Source organism: Mus musculus, chromosome 5 (assembly GCF_000001635.26).
Source record: "Mus musculus strain C57BL/6J chromosome 5, GRCm38.p6 C57BL/6J".
NCBI classification, from domain to species: Eukaryota; Metazoa; Chordata; class Mammalia; order Rodentia; family Muridae; genus Mus; species Mus musculus.
In genome coordinates, this window is record NC_000071.6 from 135,273,991 (window position 1) to 135,298,689 (window position 24,699).

Genomic DNA, 24,699 nt, shown 5'->3' on the forward strand with positions numbered 1-24,699 from the left:
CCTGCATCACCACACTTGCCTGCCTTTGAATTCCTGGGACCAGAACTCAGGTCCTTGTGCCTGCAAGGGAAGCGCTTTACTGAGCCATTATCTCCCTGAATCCTTTCCTTTCTCAGTCTCTCTCCATCTCCCTGCCTCCCTCCCACCCTGTTTCTTATGACCGGGCCTTACTTTCTCATTCTGTCTTGCCTGCAACTCAGTATGTAGACCAGGCTGGTCTTGAACTCACAGAGATCTGTCTGCCTCTGCCCCCACTCTCTGAATGCTGGGATTAAACATGTGTACCACCACAGCAGACTTTCTCTTCTTTTAACATCTTTTATTATATCTCTTTACTGTTAGGGTGTAGATGTGGGTGGAAGGTACCAGTACCACCCATGCAGAGATCGGAGGACAACTTGTTCTCTATGTTCCCCATGTGGGTCCTAGGTATGGAACTCAGGATGCCAGCTTGGTGGCAGGGACCTTTCCCTGAGAAGCCACTTCCCCTTGCCCTCCCTCCTTCCCTCCTTCCCTTACTTCCTCTCTTTGTTTCCAACATCTCCCTCTGTAGCTCAAGTTAGTCTAGAATTCTCTATGTAACCTAGGTTAGCCTTGACTTTTCCTCCCTTGGCCTCTGGAGTGCTGGGGCCACAGGCTTGCCCATTCCCCCAGCTCTTTGGTCTATTTCTGGCTCCATTTTGGGAACTCCAGACCTAGATCTGTGATGTCAGCAGCTCCTCCCCCACTCCTGGCAGGAGGGGTGTGTCTTCCTGGCCCTCCGGGGTACACTTTGCTTACCGCAGCCCCCTTTGGAATGGCTCCGAAAGGCATATAAAAAGACGAATAAACATTTATTCAAGAAACTCCACTGACACGTGGGAAGCACAGTGAGAGCCTGTGGTTTTTGAGCTACGATCCACTCCCCACTCCCTGTGCAGGACAAGATGGAAATTCCACTCCCAGCCGCGCAGCCAAGAACACTGCGGCTCCTCTCCCTGGCGTGCATGGGCTCCCACTTGGAAAAGCCTTCCCAGGAGGGAAGCAACGGATACTGGGCTCCTGCCTCTTCTCTGGCTTGAAAGACAAAGAATTCACTGTTTTGGCATTCTTGAAAGAGGGTCTCATGCGGGCCAGGCTGGCCTTAAGCTGTCTTTGTCTCAGAAAATGATGAAGTCTTGAATTTGGGAATTACAGGCCTGTGCCACCAAGCCGAGCTTGTCTGTCTGTAAGCCCAGCGCTGCAGGGTGGAGAGGAGTGAGTGGCTGGGACTCCCTGGCCAGCCCACTTAGCCTATTACTGAGCTACAGGTCCAAAGAAAGCTACAGGAAGGCAGAGGGGCTGGCGAGATGGCTTAGTAGGTAAAGGCATCTGCTGCAGAGGGTGACAACCCCAAGTTTGATCCCTGGGTCCCCACATGGTGGAGAGAGAGATCACCTGGGTCCCCTGTTCCACCGGAGGAGACCACACTGTCTCTCACGGAAGCTCCTGAGATGCCTTAAAACAGTATGGGTGGTGGGTTGGGGAGCCGATTCTGTCGTCCTGGCACTCAGGAATGGAGGCAGAAGGATCAGGGGTTTTAAGGCTAGCCTGGGCTATCTGAGACCTTGTCTTTAAAAAAATTTTTTTTCGCCGGGTGTGGTGGTGCACGCCTTTAATCCCAGTGCTCGGGAGGCAGAGGCAGGCAGATTTCTGAGTTCGAGGCCAGCCTGGTCTACAAAGTGAGCTCCAGGACAGCTAGAGCTATAAAAGAGAAACCCTGTCTAGAAAAACCAAAAAAAAAAAAAAAAAATTTTTTTTTACAGGGAGCCCTGGGGTCTGGTCCCAGCACTATATAAAGCCAGGCTTCGGTGTGTGCACTCAGGAAGTAGGGATGGAAGATCAGAGTTCATGGTCCAGGGGTACCAGAGGTCAGTCCCAGGTGTCTTCCTCCACTGCTCTCTGCTTTCTTTTTAGTTATGTTTAAATTACATTCATTTGTATGTGTATGGGGGAGTGTGGGGGTCAGAGGTCAGCTTGTGCTTTCTCGACTCCCACCCTGTGTAGTGTAGCCCAGGGATCGAACTCGGATGGTCACACTTGGCAGCAGCCACTTTTACCCACAAAGCCATCTTGCCAGGCCCTCCTCCTCAGTTTATGAGATGAGCTTTCTCATGGAACCTGCTATTCACTAGATGATAGGTTGGCTGGTCACTGAGTACCAGGGATCGGCTTGTCTCCATCCTTATGCTTGGCAGGGTCCCTCTGGGCACATTTGGTGACAGCATTGCTGACAAGGCAGCGCCCACTTCATCATCCATTTAGGTTGACGAAGAGCCCATGTCTCCTGGGATAATGACAGTGGGGTGTTGGAAAAATGTCTCCCGACCTTCCCTCAGAGACTAGAGGGAGCAGCCACCCTGCCCAGGAAGAAACGCTTTATTTTCTTTTTTTCTCCTCCTCTGCCCCTGGGGTTCACATTTCCTGTGCCTGGGCCAGGACATAACCTTCGCTGTGAGTGTTTTTTTTTTTTTTTTTTTTCCACACACACACTCCACGCACGCACGTGTATTTTGGGAAAGAGGAGGAAAGCTTCCAAGCTCTGTTAAGAGTAAAGTGAGCGGGGCACGGCGAGTGCAGACAGAGGCCCCTTTCATCGCCCAGGCCTTGTGCCCCGGGCCGCTGCCAACACAAATGCAGGCGGATCCGAACCCGCACAGCGCCGGCCACGCTCCAGTCCGCGGTCCCGCCGCCCCGCGCTGGCGCCACGACACTTTCTGCTGACGGCGACGGAATCGCAGGCGACGCAGGAGCCTTCGCCCCTGAGGGATGGGGGTGGGAGACCGGGTAGGGAGGGTGAGTACCTAGCTCAGTGTCACCGCCGCGATGCTCTATCCTCCGCACACACTGCGGCTGTCCTGTAGGTGCAGAGTGGCTCGTCCATGAAGCCCGTTTGGCTCCCAGCGGCTAGAGCCAGGCCTCCAACCAGTTGTGTCTGGTTGGAGGGGACAGGACAGGGCTCTCGGGGCAAGATGGCTCGGCGGGTGAAGCACTTGCTGAAAAAGCCTGAGGATCTGCGTTTGGTTATCCCTGGCACTCGTTTGAAAGCTGGGGTGTCTGTTTGCCTAGAACTGGGGAGGCAGAGACAGAAGGACAGAAGGGTGAGAGCTCCAAGTTCATTTAGGAGACCCAGGCTGACAAGTGGAGAGAACCTTAGAGACCCACATAGAGAAAGGAAAACACAAGCAAGCAATCAAAACCAAATAAAACAGCTCCAAGTTGCCCTTTGACCACCGCTCATGTGCCTGCGCTCGCGGTCTCTCTCAATTGTGCGCATTTTCTCTCTCCCTGTCTGTATCTTTGTCTCTGTCTCTGTCTCTGTCTCTCTGTCTCTCTCTGTCTCTCTGTCTCTGTCTCTCTCTGTCTCTCTGTCTCTGTCTCTGTCTCTCTCTCTGTCTCTCTCTCTCTCTCTCTCACACACACACACACACAAACGGAATTAAAAATAAAACAGAGGGGCTGGTGAGATGGCTCAGTGGGTAAGAGCACCCGACTGCTCTTCCGAAGGTCAGGAGTTCAAATCCCAGCAACCACATGGTGGCTCACAACCACCTGTAACAAGATCTGACTCCCTCTTCTGGAGTGTCTGAAGATAGCTACAGTGTACTTACATATAATAAATTAATAAATCTTTAAAAAAAATAAAAAATAAAACAGAGAGTGGCTGGGGAGACACCGTGCCCTGAGACTTCTGGTCTCCAGGCATGCACACGATGCACACCCTATAATAACTGACATGTACACACATGTACACCACACATTCAAAAGAGAAAAAGGGGGGAACGAGGGATGGAAGGGAAAGAAAAAAAGAAAGGACTTGAGGCAATGAGATGGCTCCGCAGGCCACCAAGCTAGAGGACCAGAGTTCGATTCCTGGAGCCCCCAGGGTGGGAGGGAGGACTGATTTTTGTCCTCTGGCTTCACAAGAGCTATGTGGAGCTTCCTCACAGACAAACACACGAAAGAGAGACAAAGAACTGTAAATAGAAGGGAGGCTCTTAGCTGAATCACTTGCCTTGGTGGCCTGGGCCATTGGACGCGAAATTTCTTTCCTACACCTTGGTGGCCTGATAGTTCACCGGCTGGGGCCCAGAATCTCCATTTAATCCCCTGCAAACTGTGTGATTTTCTAGTTTTGATATTTTGTTTGTTTGACATTGTGTTTGTTTGTTGAGACAGGGTCTCTCTACATAGCCCTGGCTGTCCTGGAATGATGTAGACCAGGCTGACCCCAAACTTACAGAGATATCCCTGCCCCTCCTAGTGCTGAGATTAAAGGTGTGCACCATCATGCTCAGGCTTTGACTTTTCCTTTTGTTTGGGTTTTTAAATTTTTTTTATTTTTATTTTTTGTGTACGGTTGTGTACAGGTATTAGGGATGCATGTATGTGTGTGTACCTATCACATGTGTGCCTGGTGCCCACAGAGTTGTGAGCTGCCACATGGGTGCTGGGAACCGAACCCCGGTCCTTTGGAAGGAGAGCTAATGCTCTTAGGCCCACCCCACCCTGCCCCACCACAGCACCATCTCTTCAGGCCTGGCTTCTTATCTTTTGAGGTGGGCTAGCTTAGTCCAGGCTAATCTCAAATTCACTCTGCAGCCCAGGCTGGCCTCAGACTCTCAAGGCTCCTGCCTCATCTTCCTGGTGCTAGGGTTAGAGGTCTGTGCTACTGTGCCCTGTGCAGAGAAAGCTACTGGATCTCAGAGGCACCATGACTACCGTCAAGTCACCTCCTCTGATGTCAGAACTCCAGTGCTGATGGGAAGTATATTGGTTCTTTTTCTGTTGCTGCAACAGACATACCCGAAATTGGATCCTGGGACTCAAACCAGAAAACTTTGTGCTTCCTACACAAGCCCCAAAGTCATAAACCCCAATCACAAATTTATTTACTTATTGGGGTGGGGGGCATGTGTGTGGGGGGAAGGACAACTTGTAGAAGATGATTTCTTCCTTCCTCCATATGGGCCCTGGGATGGAACTCGGGTCACCAGCCTTGGTGTCAGGTGCCTTTCTCCGCTGAGCCCTCACGGTGGTTTTAGTGTTACTTATTATGGATCTAGTGCCCGGCTCTGGAGGAGTGCGGTCCTCCACTAGGTGGTACCTGTCCAGTTTGTACTTTTGGAGGAACTTCTGGCAAGAGGAAATACATCGGCTGTGGAAGGTCTCACACATTTATAAGGAAGCTGTAGACCAGTGAAAGGGCAGTCTCATCCATCCATCCATCCATCCATCCATCCATCCATCCATCCATCTTCCAGATAAGGGCTCATGTACCCCACCTGAGTTTTCAGCCAAATATATGTACCTAAAGATGACTGTGACCTCTGGTCCTCCTGCCTCCATTTAAAAAGTGCCAGGATTACAGACGGGTGCCATCTTGTCCAGCCGCTGAGTCTTTGCGGTTGCGTTATGGCGTCTGTTTTTTGGCCTGGGACTTGCTATTATAGACCAGGTTGACCTGGAATCCATAGCGATCTACTTGCCTCTGCTCCCTCGCCCCTAGTGCTGGCATTAAAAGCCATCCACTCTAGATGGACATAGTGGTACGCGCCTTTAATCTCAGCACTTGAGAAGCAGAAGCAGGCAGATCTCTGTGAGTTCAAAGCTAGCCTGGTTTACATACTGAGTTCCAGACCAGACAAGTCGACCTAGTGAGGCTTGGTCTCCAAAAAAAAAAAAAAAAAAAAAAAGCAATTCACAAGTAGGAGCATAAAGCAGGATTCCGTGAGGACTACACCAGCTCCGTAGGACTGAGGACTGAGCCTCCTGCTGGGCTGCATCTTTAAAAGTCAAAGGTTCCACTGTCTTGATCTTGCTCCCATTGGAGATCACACTTTTTAAAAATTAGATATTTTCTTTATTTACATTTCAAATGTTATCCCCTTTCCTAGTTTCCCCTTCACAAATCCCCTATTCACCTCCCCACCCCCACCCCCGCTCCCCAACCCTTAACACATGAATCTGTTGAGGATGAACCATTACAAACCATAGCAACGTGGACAGCTCCAAACCACAGGGCCAGCCATGATTCTTTTTCGACAAGGTGTTTACTACTAGCCAGGAATTCTCTCTCTTCACATCCTCCTCATCGTCCCTCTCCTACCCCCTCATAAAGGAACCCTCAAGACTCCCCCTGTGGAAGAGGTTTGGTCACTTGGCAGCTTTCTGGCTTTCTGGTTTCAGAGAACCTCATTACTGAACTCTCAAATGCCCCAAATCAGAGACGGGCACAAAACCAGACGGCCAATCAGAGATTACTACCCAACTTCCTATTGCGTTCAGGGATGAGCAGCGAGCCAAGCGGAGCCAATCAAAGCCATACCTGAGCTGTTCTGGACACAGTCCCGGGAATCCATCTTTTTTTAGACAGGGTCTCACTATGTAGCTCTGGCTGGCATGGACAACTCACAGATCCGGCTGCCTCTGGCTCCCAAATGCTGGGATTGAAGGTGTGCCACCACACCAGGCTTCCGGCTCCCATTCCCCACCTCCCGCACATGGGGTGGAATAAACAGTAGTGACCCTGTTGGGAATACTTTAGCTTCCAGCTGTTTTCAAGGACACAATGTTTCTAACACCTTTAGCTCCTGGCTGTTTTCACTCTCCCTGTTACAGAGCCAGGGGACTGGGCTGCCTCAGGACAGAGTGTTTTTGGAGGGGGCGGGGTGGGGGGTGGGGGGTGGAGAGTGAGCATCCTTGATCCCAGACTTCCTTCCAAAAAAAAAAGAAAAGCATGTGACAGCTTAGCAACAGAGTTTACAAGCTGCACAGGGGCGGGGCTGAGGGAAAGGTTAAGGAGGACTGTGGGTAAAGTTGGAGGTTGAGAATGGTGGTTCTCTACGTGGTCATTGAGACCCCTTTGGGGGTCTAACCACCCTTTTACAGGAGTCACCTAAGACCATCAGAAAAACATAGCTATTTACGTTATGATTCGTAACAGTAGCAGAGTTACAGTTATGATATAGTACTGAAAATAATTTTATGGTTAGGGGTCACCACAACATGAGGAACTGTATTAAAGTGTCACAGCACTGGGACGGTTGAGAACCACTGGTTTAGATGAACCCTCTCTGGGAAAGGGCAGGCAATCCAGGGTGGAGCCCGCGTGTTGGACAGAGGAGTCAGGCGACAGAGCAGAGCCAGGGGAAAGATTTGTGAAAGTCACAAGAGAACAAAGCCTAGTTTGAGACAAGTCTCTCTCTCACCCAGACTAGCCTAGAGCTAACTTTTTAGCCAAGGCTGATCATTCATTCAAGGCTATCCTGTTACCTCAGCTGCCCAGTTCTGGTATTTCAGGGGTGTCTCACGTCACCAGATTTGTTTCCATACATGGTCTGTGTTACTGGGGCTCGTCTTGAACCCCCAGTCTTCCTGCCTCAGCCTTCCAAGTGCTGGGATTACAAGTGTGGACCTTTAATCCCAAGAGGAATTGTGTTATTTTGTTTTTGTGTTGGGGTTCGAACCCTGGGCTTTGCCCATGCTGGGCGAGTGATCTATTTCTGAGTGAAGGTCCCAGCCTCTCATTAGGGGAATCGAAACAAACAACCACTGAGCCACACCCCCTGCCCTGACACTTCCATACCATCTCATTATATAGCCCAGGCTAGCCTTAGCTTCATGACTCTCCTACTTCATCTTCGTGGGTGCTTCAGGGACAAGTGTGCACCATCTTACCATGCCCAGAGTGTCATCCTTTTAAGTGTTAATACCTCTAATCCCTTATTGTGACTGTCTTATTCGCAGTCCCATCCTGGGTTTAACATTTTACTGTACCTCCTTTTCATTTGTTTTCCTGTAGTGCTAGGTATGGAATTCAGGGCCTTGCGCCTATCAGACAAGAACTGCATCTCAGAACTGTACCATCGGCCCTCTTTACTGTTTGAGTGAGCCCACACTTGCCGGTCGGTTGGCTGAGTCGTCTCAGCTCCTGCTCTATCACATGCAGACGCTAGACTTAGCAACACCTTCCGTGAACACTCTCGGGACTTCAGTCTCCAGGGGCAGCTTGGCTGACCTGACCATCCAGTGGGTACCTTCTGAGTCTACCTCTCCCGCATCTGAAGAACTCCTTCTTACACATCCCTCTTTGGGACTGTGGCTCAGCTAGTACAGGCGCCTCTGGTGCAAGTCTGGTGACTTGATTTTGTTACTTGTTATGTGAGCATAATGGTACAGAGAAAGAACTGACTCCTCAAACTTGACTTCTGATATCCACATGCATGCCACAGCACACCCCACATCACACATTAATAATAGCTTTTAGTAAATACATTTAAATTCAATTTTCATTTAAGTTAATTTTTTAAAAAAGATTTATTTATTTATTATATGTAAGTACACTGTAGCTGTCTTCAGACACTCCAGAAGAGGGCTTCAGATCTCGTTATGGATGGTTGTGAGCCACCATGTGGTTGCTGGGATTTGAACTCCTGACCTTTGGAAGAGCAGTCGGGTGCTCTTACCCACTGAGCCATCTCACCAGCCCCTTAAGTTAATTTTTAAAACAGCGTGTCTAAGGCCAGGGATTCCTTCCACAGCAAAAAGATGTGGAAGAAGCAAAGAGTAAGAGAAGAGGGCTCTGGCAGGAGGCAGTCCTGCTTCCTTCATGATAGACAGCCTTGTTATTTAGTTCTGTGGAGGAGGAGGAGGAATAGCCCCTGGGCCTGGAGAGAGGAATGGAAAGGCGTCCCTGGAAGGGGAGAGAGACCCAAGAATCAAAGGCAGAGTGAGGAAGGGCTTTCTCATGAAATCAAAAGGGAGCCAGTGACGCACTAAAGGGCGGCTGAGGAATCCTGAGGTTGGAAACGTACCTTGGTGCTTTCTACATCTATTCCACGGGGCTTGAGTGAGGCTCTTTGTACACGGTGGAACACTGTGGCATTCATTTTCGGTGCCCCGATAGGGTCAGGCCCCTCCAGGTGCCAGCCTTTCTCTCTAAATGCTTAGCTGGGCAGGGTAGACTCTGCTGAGCAGCAGGCCGTGTGGGGTATGCGTGTATGTGACGTTGGCAGTACACAGCCGAGGAGACACAGGCGGCCAGCCGGTCACAGACTTCTTTATACCAGGCTGCGGGAGTGCTGGCATCTGTGAGTGAGAACCTGGGTTGGTTGGGGTTGTAGAAGAGGTCCAAACTCTGTGTTTCCAGCCAACTCCGTGCTTATTGTGCCTCTCTCTGCCCCCTCCCTGGCTGTGTCTGGCAAGGTGCAGGTGGACCTGAGATGTCATCATCAGGTTTCATGTTCACAGTCCCCGTGTGTTACGGTCGGCAGTTATTAAGCTGTGTTTCTTGCTCAGCTCTCTGAGCACACCCTGGATGGGGCTGCACTCAGAATTTCAGCTTGCAGACCTGCCTGGGCTTCTGTTCTAGCTTCCTTCCTATTACTGAGATGAGGCACTCTGGCCAAAAGCAATTGAGGGAGGAAAGGACTTATTTGGTTTACCCTTGCATGCCACAATCCATCATCTAGGGAAACCAGGGCAGGAACTTAGGTCAGGAACCCGAAGGCTGGCTTGCTATTCTAAGCAATATTACCTCTGACCAGGGAACTCACTTTATAGCTAGCAGTCATGGTAGATGAATGCTGTTATCCAGCTCGCTCATGCAGGCTCACACTTAGCTTTCTCATACTGCCCAGAACTACTTTGCCTAGGGAATGGTTGCCACCCACAGTGGGCTAAGCCCTCCCACATCAATTAACAATCATAACCCCTCCCTTGCAGACATGTCCACAGGCCAATCAGATCTAGGTGATTCCTCAATTGATTCTTCCTTCTCAGGTGACTCTAGGCTGTGTCAAGTTGGCAGTAAAAGCTAACCAGAAGAAGTTCATAGGAAGGAAGAGACCTGGCAGAAACCCCAATACCCATGGCCTGGGTGGGATCCTGTCCCTGGCCTAGATTAGTCTTTTTTTTTCTTTAATCAAGGGTTTGCCAGTTATGTCTCCTCTACAGGGCATGCCAGTGCAGACTGATCTCAGTCTAGGCTACCTGCTGTGTACTGCCACACCATCTTGTCTACGTGGCAGGGGTTCCTTTAATAGTTATCAATGAAGGGGCTGGACAGGTGTTTGGAAGTTAGCAGCACTGGCTGCTCTTCCAAAGGACCTGGGTTCTGTTTCCAAGACCCATATGATAGCTCATGGCATCTGTAATTCCAGTTCCTGTGGATCCAATACCCTGGTCAAGCCACTGTGAGCACCAGGCACACACATAGTGCTCATGAACATGGGGCAGCTGATGAACACGGGGCAAACACATACATGTAGGCAAAACACTCATACACTTTAAAAAATCATTTTAAGAAGTATCATAGTTGGGTGTGGGTGGCCTTTAATACCAGCATTTCGGAGGCAGAGGCAGGTGGATCGCTGTAGGCAATTTGGTCTACATAGGAAGTCCCAAGTCAGGCAAGGCTATGTAGTGAGTCCCTGCTTCATACAAAATTATCATTGTTATGACTACTTTAGTGGTGCTGGAGAGTGACCTTAGGGCCTCCTACATGCTAGGCAGTAACTCGACCACTGCACCATGCCTCCCTGCCCCCCCCCCCCCACTCCTCACTGGGGATCACTGTCTCTTCCCTCTCTTCTTTGAAACAGGGTATTTGTTTATGTTTTTTAGAGACAGGGTTTCTCTGTGTAGCCCTGGCTGTCCTGGAACTCACTCTGTAGACCAGGCTGGCCTTGAACTCACAGAGATCCACCTACCTCTGCCTCCCTGAGTGCTGGGATTAAAGACGTACACCACCACCCATCAGATAGGACCTTGATAAGTTACACAGGCTAGCCTTGAACTTGTTCTCCTGCCAAGGCAGGTCTTGAACCTGAATCCCTTCCATTCCAGCTCCTTTAATAGCTGTGACTACAAGCCTGCATCACCAGGTCCATCCCATAAGAGGTTCCCAGTAGACAAAAGCCTTGCTGGGACCTAGGCTGAGTGAGGATGTATGGAGCTATCTTACTAGTGGCTTCTATGATGCCCCATTCTAGACTCTCCAAAAGAGATCTGAGATTCTCCATCACTGTCCCAAGTCTGCAGCCACCTTGGGTTTCAGGGACAGCAGAGCTTTGAAGACAGGATCGCCAAGGATGAGATCAGCTTCCGAGCAGACACAGTCACCTGAACCAGTGTGTCCCCTCAAACAATGACTTCTGAGGATCACCTCACAGAGCTGAGACATTGATCCACCAGACTATGCTCTGGCCAGGCCTGCTTAACCACGCCTGCCTGCTACTTACCCTGATTCTTTCTCATATTAAACCTAAAGCTCATGTCAGTACCCCCAAAACAGTCTTGGGATTGCCAGCCTCCTTATCTGTCTCTCTTTCACATACAAAACTTGGTTCAAGCTCTCTGCTTTCTCCCAGCATTCTCTTTAATTGCACTGGGAAGGTAGCCAAGGCTAGTTTCAAGCAAGGGCTTTAGCCACGGGGGTCTTGTGAGCTCCGAGGGGCTTTTCTTAGAAAGAGGCTCAGCTTGCAAAGTGCTTGCCACACAAGCATGAGGACCTAAGGTTGATTCCCAGAGCCTAGGTTAAAAAGTCAGGCATTGTGGCTTGTGCTTGTAACCCCAGCATGGGGGAGGCAGAGAGAGGCAAATCGCAGGAGTTTGCTGGCCAGCCTGTCTGCCCAAAGCCATGAACTTTAGTTTCAGTGAGAGGTCGCATCTCAGGAGATAAGATGGAGCTGTGTGTGGTGGTGTACACCTTTAAGATCAGCACTATGAGCCGCGAGTGGTGGCGCACGCCTTTAATCCCAGCACTCGGGAGGCAGAGGCAGGCAGGTTTCTGAGTTCAAGGCCAGCCTGGTCTACAGAGTAAGTTCCAGGACAGCCAGGGCTATACGGAGAAACCCTGTCTTGAAAAACCAAAAATAAAAAAACAAAACAAAAAAAGATCAGCACTATGAAAGCAGAGGGAGGTGGATCTCTGAGATTGAGGCCATCCTGGCCTTTACAGCAAGTTATAGGCAGCCAGAGTGAGGTTCTGTCTTTTATAAAAGTCACCGGCCAGATGGTGGTGGCGTACGCCTTTAATGTCAGCACTCAGGAGGCAGAGGCAGGCAAATCTGAGTTCAAGGCCAGCCTGGTCTACAGAGTGAGTTCAGGAAGGCCAGGGCTATATACTAAGACCCTGTCTCAAAAATTTTTTTTTCTCCAGAGTGCCGGAGGAATGAGCCCCTGTCTGTATTTTGTCTGTGGAGGGAGGGGTACACTGGAGTCAGGACACACACTGTACCCTTGTGTGGGGCCAGCCTCTATTACCACCCAGGTCCCCTCTCTGACCCTGGAACCATTTCATTCCAGCAGTGTGGAGATCACATCCCTGACTGGGCCCTGCTGTCAGCAATGTTCTGCCTGTGGTATAGTGAGCATCCCAGGGGTCAATGGCTGCGACTGACAGCATGACGTGGGCTATGTCGCCCCCTATCGTCTGATGCGCTCCGCAAGAGCCAGTTTGATCCTTGTGGACTGGGTTCTGAGAGCTCAAATCCTTATTTCTCTCTCTGTCTCATTGTCTGTCTGTCTCTGTCTCTGTCTCTCTGCCTGTGGTGTGTGCATGTATGCTATGTATCCCATGTTGGGGTGCAGGAGTTGTTTCCACCACGCTGGCCCTGTGGCTGGAACTCAAGATGACCAGGCTTGGCCACATGTGCCGATGCCCTGTGTGAACTCACAGTCCTTCAAATTCCGTTTTTGAAAGAGAGAAGAAAGACTGAGGGAGGAGGGTAGAAAGCCTGAGGCTACGCTGGGCAAATGAGACTCTATGTTAATATAAAAAACACAAAGAAGGGCTGACTGGGTGTGTAGCTTAGCTGTAGGAATTTCCCAACATGCACAAGGTCCTCGATTTCAGTGCCCAGCAGTGGATAATAACCACCAAACCAGCAACTGGTGGAGCGATGGGATCCGAGGGCTGGGGTGTGTTTCAATGTAGAACACTGGCGAGCACGGGTGGGTGCTTAACCCTAAGCACTTGTACTCTCTTCAGACCCACCTGTGCCACAGACCTTCCTTCCCTGGGACTCAGAGGCTAATTCTAAAGTGACCCTGGGGATCCGTTCCACTGTGGCTAGAGCAAGGCCTGGGAGGGGTCATCCCTACTGTGTCTGCCTAGGAAGATGGTTCTGGAAGCTTCCGGTCCATTCTAAGGCAGCCTTTTCCACCCTAGGTGAGTGTGGCCACACAATGGTGGCAGGCTGAGCACTGCAGAGCCCAGACCTCTGGCTGCCCAGAGGTGGTGAGAGACACCCATTATCTGTTCCCACATTACCAGGGAGTCTGGCTATGTGGCATCCACACGGACACATTTCACAAGAACACACATACAAAGCATGAAGCATGGAGAAGGAGACAACACGCTGGGAGCTAGAAAGGGGATATCAAAGCCCTGGAACCCACCTTACCTGAGAAGGGTGGATAGCTGGAAACGGTGGGGGCATGCCTGTCATCCCTGCTACTGGGAAGGCTGAGGCAGGAAGATTTCAAGTTCAAGGCTTATCTTGGCTACAGAATGAGTTCCAGGCCAGCATAGGCAACTTAGGAGACTCTGCCTAGCAAAGGAGAGTTTAAAAAAAAAAAAGGCTGAGTTGAGATATAACTTAGTAGCAGAAAAGCTGCCTAGAATCCCCCAGAAAGGGGCTGGGGGTGTGGCTCAGTGGTAGAGCCCCTGCCTAGAATCCCCCAGTGAGGGGCTGGGGGCGTGGCTCAGTGGTAGAGCCCCTGCCTAGAATCCCCCAGTGAGGGGCTGGGGGTGTGGCTCAGTGGTAGAGCCCCTGCCTAGAATCCCCCAGTGAGGGGAAACTAAAAGAGGAAATTGTAACGAAGTCACCTTGACTATGCTGGATAGCCTTGCATGCTCTCTGGTTCAGGTATCAGAGGAGCAGCTGATGTCAGGGCAGGGAGACACGAGGGACCTCGCAATGCTTACTGAAGTGCTTGTGTGAGGACAACTGGGGGAGCCATTCTGCTGCATTCAGCAGGAAGAAAATCACAAGGGCACCTCTAGCAGGTGCTTCACACTGTACCCAGCTGTATCAGTGACCTAACCGAGACCTCCCCCTTATCCTTGAACAGATGTGAAGCATTCTCTGGGGTAGCCATGCTATGATTTCTTTTCCCAGTTCCTCGGAAGAATTTGAAGTCTTCTTTCTTTTTTTTTTTTAATATTTTTTATTACATATTTTCCTCAATTACATTTCCAATGCTATCCCAAAAGTCCCCCATACCCTCCCCCCCACTTCCCTACCCACCCATTCCCATTTTTTTGGCCCTGGCATTCCCCTGTACTGGGGCATATAAAGTTTGCGTGTCCAATGGGCCTCTCTTTCCAGTGATGGCCGACTAGGCCATCTTTTGATACATATGCAGCTAGAGTCAAGAGCTCCGGGGTACTGGTTAGTTCATAATGTTGTTCCACCTATAGGGTTGCAGATCCCTTTAGCTCCTTGGGTGCTTTCTCTAGCTCCTCCATTGAATTTGAAGTTTTCTGTCCTATTGCTTCTCCAGCCATGGTTGAGCTAGCCACTGTGACAAGACACCTGCCATAAACAAAGATGGCTTACACTGGTTCATGTTCCAGGGACCTTAGAGCATGGTCAGCTGGGCCTGGGCAGAGGTAAGCAGGTGGCAGCTGGATGGCAGGATGCAGCAGAGCTGCTCATTTCATGGTGGCCAGAGACAGGGCCAAGCTAGTCCCAATGGGGGGGGGGGAAGCTAGTCCCAATTGGGGGGGGGCGCATTCTCCCAACCAGGCTTCCCCTCGTATAAGCTCTTCAGCTATGAACTCATCGGTGGGTTGACAAGGGTGACTTGGTGCCCTCCTGATCTATTCTCTTCTCAGGAGTGCCCTAGCTGGGACCTGAGACTTCCACACGGGAGCTTTTCCACCCAAAGGACACATCCAAATAGGGACAATGGTACAGGGTGAGCATCCTTTTAGCCCAGTGTCACTGTTTTAGGAGATTCTTGGAAATGGTGATGCTGGGTTATATTCTGAGTGTGTCTTCTTATATTTAAAATATTTACTTTTAATTATGTGTCTGTGTGTGCATGTGAGTGTTAGATACCTGCAGAAGTCTGAATATGGTATTGATTCCGAGAGCTAGAGTTACAGGTAGTTGTGAGCTGACATGGGTGATGGATCAGATGTGAACTTGGGTCCTCTGAAAGAGCAGTACTCACTTTTAACTACTGAGACATCCTTTTTGAAACCGGGTCTCACCATAAAACCTGGCTGGCCTGGAACTCACTATGTAGACTAGGATGGCCTCAAACTCAGAGAGACCTGCCTGCCTCTGGCTCCTAAGCACTAGGATTAAAGGCGTGTTCCACCATACCTGCCCCTCCCCATTAAAAAAAAAAACATTTATTTTGTGTGTACATGCAGGCTCCTCGGTGATTCTAAATCCAGGCAAACTGCCAATCAAGACTGTTTGTACGCAAGGGGGGCACAGTAGACATGACGTGACTGCTCCATTGGTCGGTCAGTGAACGTTTTTATCACAGACACGAGAGAGAATAACCGGTGGCATCCAGAGCACAAAGAAGCAGACGAGTGTGGACATGGCCAGGTCCAGAGAAGTGGGAGAAAATAGTGGACATGAGAGGGGGGGAGAGAGAGAGAGAGAGAGAGAGAGAGAGAGAGAGAGAGAGAGAGAGAGAGGAGAGAGAGAGAGAGAGAGAGAGACAGACAGAGGAGAGAGGGGGGGAGGAGAGAGGAGAGAGACAGAGAGAGAGAGAGGAGAAAGAGAGAGGGGGGAGGAGAGAGACAGAGAGAGAGAGAGAGGAGAGGGAGGGAGGGAGAGAGAGGAGAGAGACAGACAGACAGACACAGAGAGAGAGGAGAGAGAGAGAGGAGAGAGAGGGGGAGGAGAGAGGAGAGAGAGAGGAGAAAGAGAGAGGGGGAGGAGACAGAGAAAGAGGAGAGAGAGAGGAGAGAGAGAGGGAGGGAGGGAGAAAGAGAGAGAGGAGAGAGACAGACAGACAGACACAGAGAGAGAGGAGAGAGAGAGAGGAGAGAGAGAGAGAGGAGAGAGGAGAGAGAAGAGAAAGAGAGAGGGGGAGGAGAGAGACAGAGAGAGAGGAGAGAGAGGAGAGGAGAGAGAGAGAGAGAGAGAGAGAGAGAGAGAGAGAGAGAGAGAGAGAGAGAGGGAGGGAGGGAGGGAGAGAGAAGAAGGTAGCCAGAGAGAGTGTCCTAAGAAACACCCAGGTTATAAGAAGGGTAAGTAGCTAGGGGGAGGGAAGCCCATGGGCTGGAGGGAGTTTTGGGTAGGGGAGGTGAGAAGGGCAGGACAGAGGCATGGGTTTTGATATGTAACTACAGGTAAGAGAAATGGCTCTTTAGGGCAAGTGGGACTTGGTCTAACAAGTTCCCCCAGGACTGGACGCTTTTATCTCACCAACAGAAATCCTATAGTTCAGGGCCTGTGCTCATTTCTGGATCTTTAACAGCTCAAGACCCATCAATCAGTCCCATCCAAACAGAGCCACTGAGGTGGGGCAGCCTGGAATCCCAGAGCTTACAGTTGAGGCAGAAGGCTCACAAGCACTAGACCAACTGATACACATACTGAGGTGTAGGCCAGCCTGAGCTGTAAAGTGAGATTGTCTCAAAGCCCCACTCCTCCTGAGAAACACTAGGTAGAGAGAGGACCATGGGTCATGACCGTAAGATTCAGCAGGTTTGGGCCTCCTGAGTCTGGAGAGACTGAGGGACATCTGCTGCCATATGAAGCCAGGGCATGGCCCAGATCTGGAGCCACAGATTTGGGAGTGTCATGGAGGTTCTCAGAGAACTACTGGGAAGTCACCAGCCCCAGCCCCGGTCATGTACCATCTTCTCCAGGAGAAGGCTGGCCTAGCCCGGTCTGCTGAGAGGGAAGGAAGCGGATGGGGCAGAGGCAGGGGCTTGGTTTGGGTCAGGGGCACACTAGTCTCCTGTGCGTATGTGGCCTCCATGGGTCCTTACCCTCGCCCTTGCAGTATCTTCAGGACATGAAGAACGCCTGTGAGAGAATTTCCAGTGGTAGGAAACTGAGAGAAGGCTAAAGGGAAGGAAGCTCTTCCTGAGACCAGGAAACCCAGCAGTGGCAGGTCAGAAACTTGGCTGGGTGGAGACCAGTCAGCATTAGGAATGCCTGTCTAATGGCTGGCTCTCTTTGAGCTCAGTGTGAAGATGGGAAGGCAGGGTGTACTGGATAACTGCTTGTGGTGCGGGAGGAAGGCACAACAGCAGGCAGCATGCCGGAAGGATGGCCAGACAAGGGACCAGCGACAGCATTGTGAAGGGATATTCAGGTTGTGGCCTGGGGGCAGGGTGAGTACCATGTGAAAGACTGTGTGTGTGTGTGTGTGTGTGTGTGTGTTCTGCTGGGAACTGAACAGCTGGGAGGCAGTTGAGAGGGAGGAGGGTCCTTCTGCTTTAGCCTCAAGAGCAAGCACAGGGCACTAGGCAGGACTCTAGGGCTCCAGCAGGAAGACTAATTGGCTTTCAGTTTCCAATTACCTTGCCTGGCCACAGCTCCCCACAGAGAGGTGTCAAGTGTGCCTTGTCCAGGTGCATGGCGAATCTGTGGCTCTAGTCAGCAGACCCTATTCCACTCCTGCTGCTCTCTACAAATGGCTCCCTCTCCCCACCATGGATCCACTTCAGGAGTTGAGCCCAATTCACACAATGAATTGTACTGCATACTGCTAGGACAAGAACATGTTTTATTTACAACAAAAACAATTGTAACATAATTATCTTCAAAAAACCCAACAGAATATACAAAGCCTTTCTATCTGTACTGACCCACTGACATCAGCAGTTGGAAAGGAGGTGGTGGTGAGGCTGGGAGGTAAGCCAAACACACACACACACACACACACACACACACACACACACACACACACACACACACACACAACCTACTTTTTTGAGCAGTTCTCTGCTACCAGGGACTACCTTTGCTACTGTGTGTGAACCTGGAGTAACAGTCAGGGCTGGCAGGGTGTCTGTCTTCCAGAGGTGTCTGGAGCAGTCTGCGCTAGGGAGCTCCATCCATCCCCAGCCACAGTACACTGGAGGAGTCCAGTCTTGCTTGCAGTAGCTGAGACCCTAGGAATGAAGCACAGTGTAAGTTGCATGCCAGGACCTGTAGTCTCAGAAGAAAGCAGCTACTGGGAAAGCCAGAGTGCAGTATCACACACAAGTAGAGAGGAAGCCAGGCCCCAGGTGGGTCTGTGGTCCAGGGAGCAGGCATAGTTCCCCGATGGGTAACACAGGAAGCCACATGCTGTTAAGTATGGCCTTCTTGATGGCTTCAAGAAACCAGAACCATGAACACAGAAACAACAGCAACAAAATATATAGGCCCCCATCTCAGAATGTCAGGTCAACAATCTTTCCACATGAGGCTGCAAGTAGTTGGATTGTTTTTTCTGTTTAAAAATTTATTTTTATGTGTACAGGTGTTCTGCCTGTGTGTGTCTGTGCAACACGCACACACAGTACCTGCAAAGCCCAGATCTCTTTGAACAAGCAGTTGTAAGCTGTCATGTGGGTGCTGGGAATTGAACCAGGGTCTTCTGGAAGAGCAGCAGTGCCCTTAAGCACTGAGCCTTCTCTAGCTCTCAATTTCTTTTCTTGGTATGTGGATCCTGAGGTCAACTTTAAGGGTCATTACTATGGGATTGTGTTTTCTTTTTTTGAGACAGGTTCTTAATACGTAGGCCAGGCTGGCCTTCAATGTACAGAGATTCACCTGCCTCTGCCTCCCAAGTGCTGGGCCACCATGCCTAGTCTTGCCTTGGCTTTTTGACCCAAAAAAGTTGTCTCATCAGCTGGCCTGGTGTTCAGTGGTAACCTGGCTTTTATACATGGGTTCTTAGGCTGTTTGCTAAGGCTGAGCATCTACCATGCTGATGCAGGCAGTTCTTAAAGGCATTTATTCTTTTCAACTGTTTTTCAAGGAGCACGTCTTTTCTTTTTAAAATTTATTTAATTTATATGAGTACATTGTAGCTGTCTTCTGACACACCAGAAGAGGGCATCGGATCCCATTACAGATGGTTGTGAGCCACCATGTGGTTGCTGAGAATTGAACTCAGGACCTCTGAAAGAGCAGTCAGTGCTCTTAACCGCTGAGCCATCCCTCCAGCACCCATATATGTCTTTAAACTATTTCAACATGGAATGGTGCTCCTAAGGCCACCCATGGGAGCCACTTTTCATGGGTTCTACAACCCCCTCGAATGGTCTGAGCCCCTCACAATGTCAACACCCACACTAGAGATACAGCACAACTTCCCCAGGGTCACTAATCTTACAGTCAATGCACAATGGTGGGGGGCAGAGGCACATCTGTACAGAGGCCTAGGCTCCCCTCCTTCTACACAGTATGGAGGGAACTGAGCTGACATACAGACAGTGTCTGAAGCTGCTGCACACTGCTTGTCTTGGCTGAGTCTGAAAGCCTTTCATTAGCAAGCAGTTGCTTAGGAAAAGCAATACTGTGATCAGGGAAGCTGCCGCCTGTACAGAGGCGCAGCACATTTATTCCTGCCACAGCAGAGCATAAACCATAATGAGTCAAATGGGGAGGAGGGGAGAATGGGTCTTTGTGCTAGAAGGTACTTGGTAATACTTTTGATAAAAGCCCTTAGTGAAATAATTTCTTTATAGATTGATGTTGAAAGGAATGTCTGAACTCAAAGCCAGCACCATGGTCAATGTCAAAAGTCATAGACAGGCCTGAAGTTTTGTCCATCGCGCTGCTCAGGGGGGACAAGTGTGGGAAACCCTGCTGAGGAAGGTCCAAGTCCACCACTGATTGAGCAGGCTCTGGTGCTCAGCGTGTAACACAAGACTCCCTTCCCTGGCACTGACCTTGTCTGAGGAGTGTCTGCAGCCTTAGCTACAGGATTAACCCTGCTTCTCCTCATAAGAACCCGTTCAGCTACAACCTGAGATGCTGAAATGCCTCCCCATGCTAATGAGGCATTTTCGTATCCAAAGCCTTCAGCAAATGACCTTTGCCCATCCTGGATGTTTCTACTCCTCATCCCCCAAATTATATAAGCCTTGAATCGCCCCAAGCAAAGTTGATCTGATTCCCCATAGCTGGTCCCGGTGTGACTATTCACCACACATCCTCACAGAGCTTCTGAACCTGTTGGTCGTCTCTGCTCCCACTGCCCACTTGGACCAATATCTGCCTATGATCCCCAAAGGCGGAGAGAGTCATAGACAGCGATCCCAGCTCAGGATGCAGATGTCCAGTGCATCCTGCACAGCTGCTGACATAATACAGCTGGCTGACAACTCTCAGGTAGCTAAAGCAAGAGGCCTGAGAGGTAGATAAGTGGATAGTGTTTACTGCATAAACATAAGGACCTGTCTGATCCTTAGCACCAAGACATAAAACACCCCCCACCACTGCCTACAAAGACAAAACGACAACACCACCACTCCAGTGTAGGTCAGTGGTACATATACATTTGTAACCCCAGAGCTGGGGAGGTGCAGATGGGTGGATTGCCTGAGACTGGCTAAGCAGCCAGCCTAGCCAAATTGATAACTCCAGGTTCAGTGACACCTTGTGGGTTATGGTGGTGGCACAACCCTTTAATCCAACTACTTGGGAGACAGAGACAGGTGGATCTCTGAGTTCTAGCTAGTCTGGGCTACATAGTGAGACTGCATTTCAAAGACCAATGGCTTACATGAGAACATCCACACCTAGGCCCAGAGGTTTGAGTGCTTGGTCCTTTTTGAGTAGTGGATGGCATTACTTGGGAGGTTGAGGAGGTGTGGCCTTGCAGGAGAAAGTATGTTAATGCAGGTGAGCTTTGAGGTTTCAAAACCATGTGCCATTTCCAGTTCATTCTCTCTACTCCCTGCTTACAGTTTAAGAGGCAAGTTCTCAGCTGTTGTAGTTGCCATGCCTGCTGGCCACCACGCTGCTGTGAGGGTGATGGGCTCTTGCCCCTCAGAAACTGGAAGCCCAAATAAACCCTTCCTTCTTGGTCATGATTTTTTAAAAAAATGATTTATTATATATGTAAGTAAGTACACTGTAGCTGTCTTCTGACATGGCAGAAGAGGACATCAGATTTCATTACGGGTGGTTGTGAGCCACCATGTGGTTGCTGGGAATTGAACTCTGGAAGAGCAGTCAGTGCTCTTAACTGCTGAGCCATCTCTCCAGCCCCCTTGGTCATAATTTTTATCACAGCAAAAGAATCCAGACAAATAAACAAAACAAGAAGTGGCAAAGGTTACAGAGGTGAACACTGCAGAAGACAGCTATAGAATAGAATCTCTGACAGTAACTAAGGGGATGGGATGGCCAATGGGAAGGCAGGAGAGATGCTCAGGGATTCGGAACACTTGCTGTGCATCCGTGAGAACTAGTACAAATCTCAGAAAAATACAAGATTTATGCTGTTTTATTTTAAAGACATCTTTCATTTTCTTCATACAGAAGTTCTATAAGGAATCCCATTCCTTCCCACCAGGCCTTTTCTCCTCTCAGTACACATACTTTACAGTGTTGGTACCTGGAATTTCCTACTGTGTGGGCTCTGTCTTCCATCCTTCTCCACCTTTTCTTCACCCTTTCAACCTCTTAACATGAGATAAGAAAAGGACAGAGGGTAAAGGACAGAGCTCTCGGAATCAAGTCGGGGGGCCAGTGAATTATCACTAGACTACTTCCTGCTGATTAAGGGTGTGGAGTTCCTTGGGGCAAGTTTGATCTTCACTGTTAGGGTAGCTATTATTTCTTCCTCCTCCTTTCTCTCCCTTCTCCTCCTCCTCTTCTTTTTGAGCATGGCTACTTAACAAACCACGACCAACAATAATCAAGCTCAGGAAACAACCCTCTCCTAGGGCCCTAGCATTTATAATGCATTTCTCTCTAAAAAGTCCTCAGAATTCCCAGCATCACACAACTGCAGACACTGCAGCTGGCAGAATCACACCCCTGCTAGGGCATGAGGCAAATCACAGTCAGCTGCTGTGGAGAGTCTGGAGCAGCCTCATATACCCTACCTAGGATTAAAACAAAACATATTCCTATAATATTTTTATGGTTTTAAAGAAATCCAAATTCTCACCACAGAGCATAGCCATTTGTGCCCTGTGGAGCTCCGTCTCTTTTCAGCAGCTGCAGCTTACTGCTTTATCAAGAAGCCAATGCTCTATAAAAACAATTTTAGGGCTGGAGAGATGGTTCAGCAGTTAAGGGAACTGACTGCTCTTCTGAAGGTCCTGAGTTCAAATCCCAGCAACCACATGGTGTCTCACAAACATCTGTAATGGGATCTGATGCCCTCTTCTAGAGTGTCTGAAGACAGGTATAGTGTACTCACATACAGAAAATAAATAAATCTTAAAAAAAAAACCAACAGTTTTAATCATCACACATTTAAAGCCCAACAACTGTCGAGACGTGGTCCTCATCCTAGTGATCTTTGGCAAATGGATGCAATCTGCATACGTCCTTTTGGCTGTTTTAAGTTTGTTCATGTTTGCACTGATGCCTCTACATACTTCTTATCTCTTCACATGAGTCTGCGCAAGCTGTTTGCAGACACTGCTTTCTCTGTAACAGGAGTCCCCAAACAGATGGAAACAAACAGCTTAGGTATGTAAAACTTTTGTTCCTTTTGCCAACTTTGGGAAATTCATGTCTCCCATGGCATTCCTATAAGCCTCAACACAAGCCATAATTAATGCCTCATTTATTACTCAAAAATCAAATGCATAAGCAAAAAAAAAAAAAAAAAAACTAAGGGATCGACTGCTCAAGAGTAACTTGCTAAAGCAGCTTATACTTTAAATTTTTATAAATTGTTCCTCCAATTTCCATTAACACCTGTAGAAAAAACATAATAAACAAGAAGCTGAGCCCAAACCAATGATTTTATATCAAATCCCACTTATTAATTAGAGTTGAGGCCCTGCATCTGTGCTTTCCCCTAAAGAACCTGGCACCAGAAGCCAAGGAGGGCTCCCTGGATCTCAGCCCCGCATCTGGGCTGAGCCGCTGCATAAACACTGTCAACCTCAGCCTCCAACTGCCTCCAACCTGGGGAGACAGCACACACGCAAGCGATGCGGCTCGACAGCACCTGGAGAACACCGAGTCTGAAAATCACCCTGCAACCCATTCTTCCACACAGCCATTAACAAGCTGGGTGTCCTGTGCACACCTAGGACCAGCTCTGAGCAGGGTAGACACAGGAGGGACCCCCTAGGCTTGCTAACTTCCAGGCTCACTGACAAAACAAGAGCCCTGGGTTCAGGGAAAGACTGCTTCAAAGCAATGGACAGAGAATGATGGAGGACAAGCAGCCCTCCCTGCGTCTCTCTTACATGTGTTCATGTACCTACACAGAGACATGTACATATATAAATTAAACAATCACATCTTTTTGTTGTTTTCTCTTTACTATAATAATTGAATCTTTAAAAACTCACAAAAGAACACTATGGTAATATTCATGACATGACTATTTACAAATATTCTAGTATATGATGTATTTGTAGAGAAAATAAATACACAATTAACATTTACAAAATTTACCAAACACTTCAACAAAAGTCGCTCTGTGTCAGGTGCCTTAGATTCAGTGTGCTCTGAGCACTAGGGTGGCACGATCCCTGTCACACCAGGCCTTTTGTGTGGCTCAATGAGTTCAATTTACAAACTGGGACTGATAAGAAGTGACATCTTAGCCTGACAGAGGAGGAGTCAGAAGAGTCAGAAGTCTCACAGTGAAGGCCCAGTGTGCACACCAGAGGTGAGTGAGTGCCGCCAGAGACCTAAGAGACAATGGAAGGGACACAGCCTGGTCTGCGGGCAGACTCTAGCTGGACCTGTGAATTCTAAGCAAGCTGTTTCCCACGGCCTCTGGAAAAGGCACAGGCCAGTGTGAAACAAAAACTGGGTGGCATGATACCATCAGTGCCCACAGTTGTCACCCACACAATGAGCAGTAATTGAAGAAGAGTGTGAACTCCTAACAGAGACGGGATGGAGAAGCCAGGCAGTGCTGCCCCGCTCCAGTGCAGGCTGCAGACATGGGATGTTTACAGCACATGGCACCCGAGGACAAGGAGCTGAGGATCAGGCACAGGAGGCAGCATTCAGTTCCCATGGTGGCTGCCCTCCAGCACTTCCATGGTTCTGTGACAGCCACTTCGTCCTCAGACAGATGTGAACCTCACTAATGAGAAGCTTCTGAAGCCAGTGAGGTCAGCGTCTTTTGAAAACATAGTGATGCTGCTGTGCTATGGAGGCGTACGCTGTGATCTGCACACTTTCCAGGCTGAGGCAGGATCACAGGTGGCAAAACACTGTCTCAAATACCTGCACCCCACAGATGAAAGCAATGGCTCCTGCTGTAAAAACCCTAGTGGAGAGATGCAGGACTGGGGTGGCCACGTGGGGAAACCACCTGCCACTAGGCAGGAGGACCTGACTTTGACTCCCAAGTATCCACATATACGCTTAGACATGTGACACATCTGCAGTCCCAGTGTTGGAGCTCAAGAACAGGCAGGTCCCTGGGGCTCAGAGGCCAATCAGGGAGCTCCAGCTTCAGTGAGAAACACGGTCTCAAAAAGTAAAGTGGACACTCACTGAGAAAGATACTTGCCATCAGTCTCTGGTGTAGACACATGCATGC

The 24,699-nt window shown here is 49.5% G+C and overlaps 1 protein-coding gene across 5 annotated transcripts in view; it reads right to left on the minus strand.

The window, feature by feature from the left end:
* Positions 1 to 17,713: 17,713 nt before the first annotated feature.
* Fkbp6 (FK506 binding protein 6) overlaps positions 17,714 to 24,699 on the minus strand; it is a 60,106-nt gene continuing 53,120 nt past the window's right edge. For all 5 annotated transcript variants that reach the window (XM_030254952.1, XM_011240915.1, XM_011240913.2 and 2 more), the window contains one exon: positions 17,714 to 18,121. The gene's annotated coding sequence lies outside the window, so the exon portion shown is untranslated. The remainder of the gene's footprint in view (positions 18,122 to 24,699) is intronic.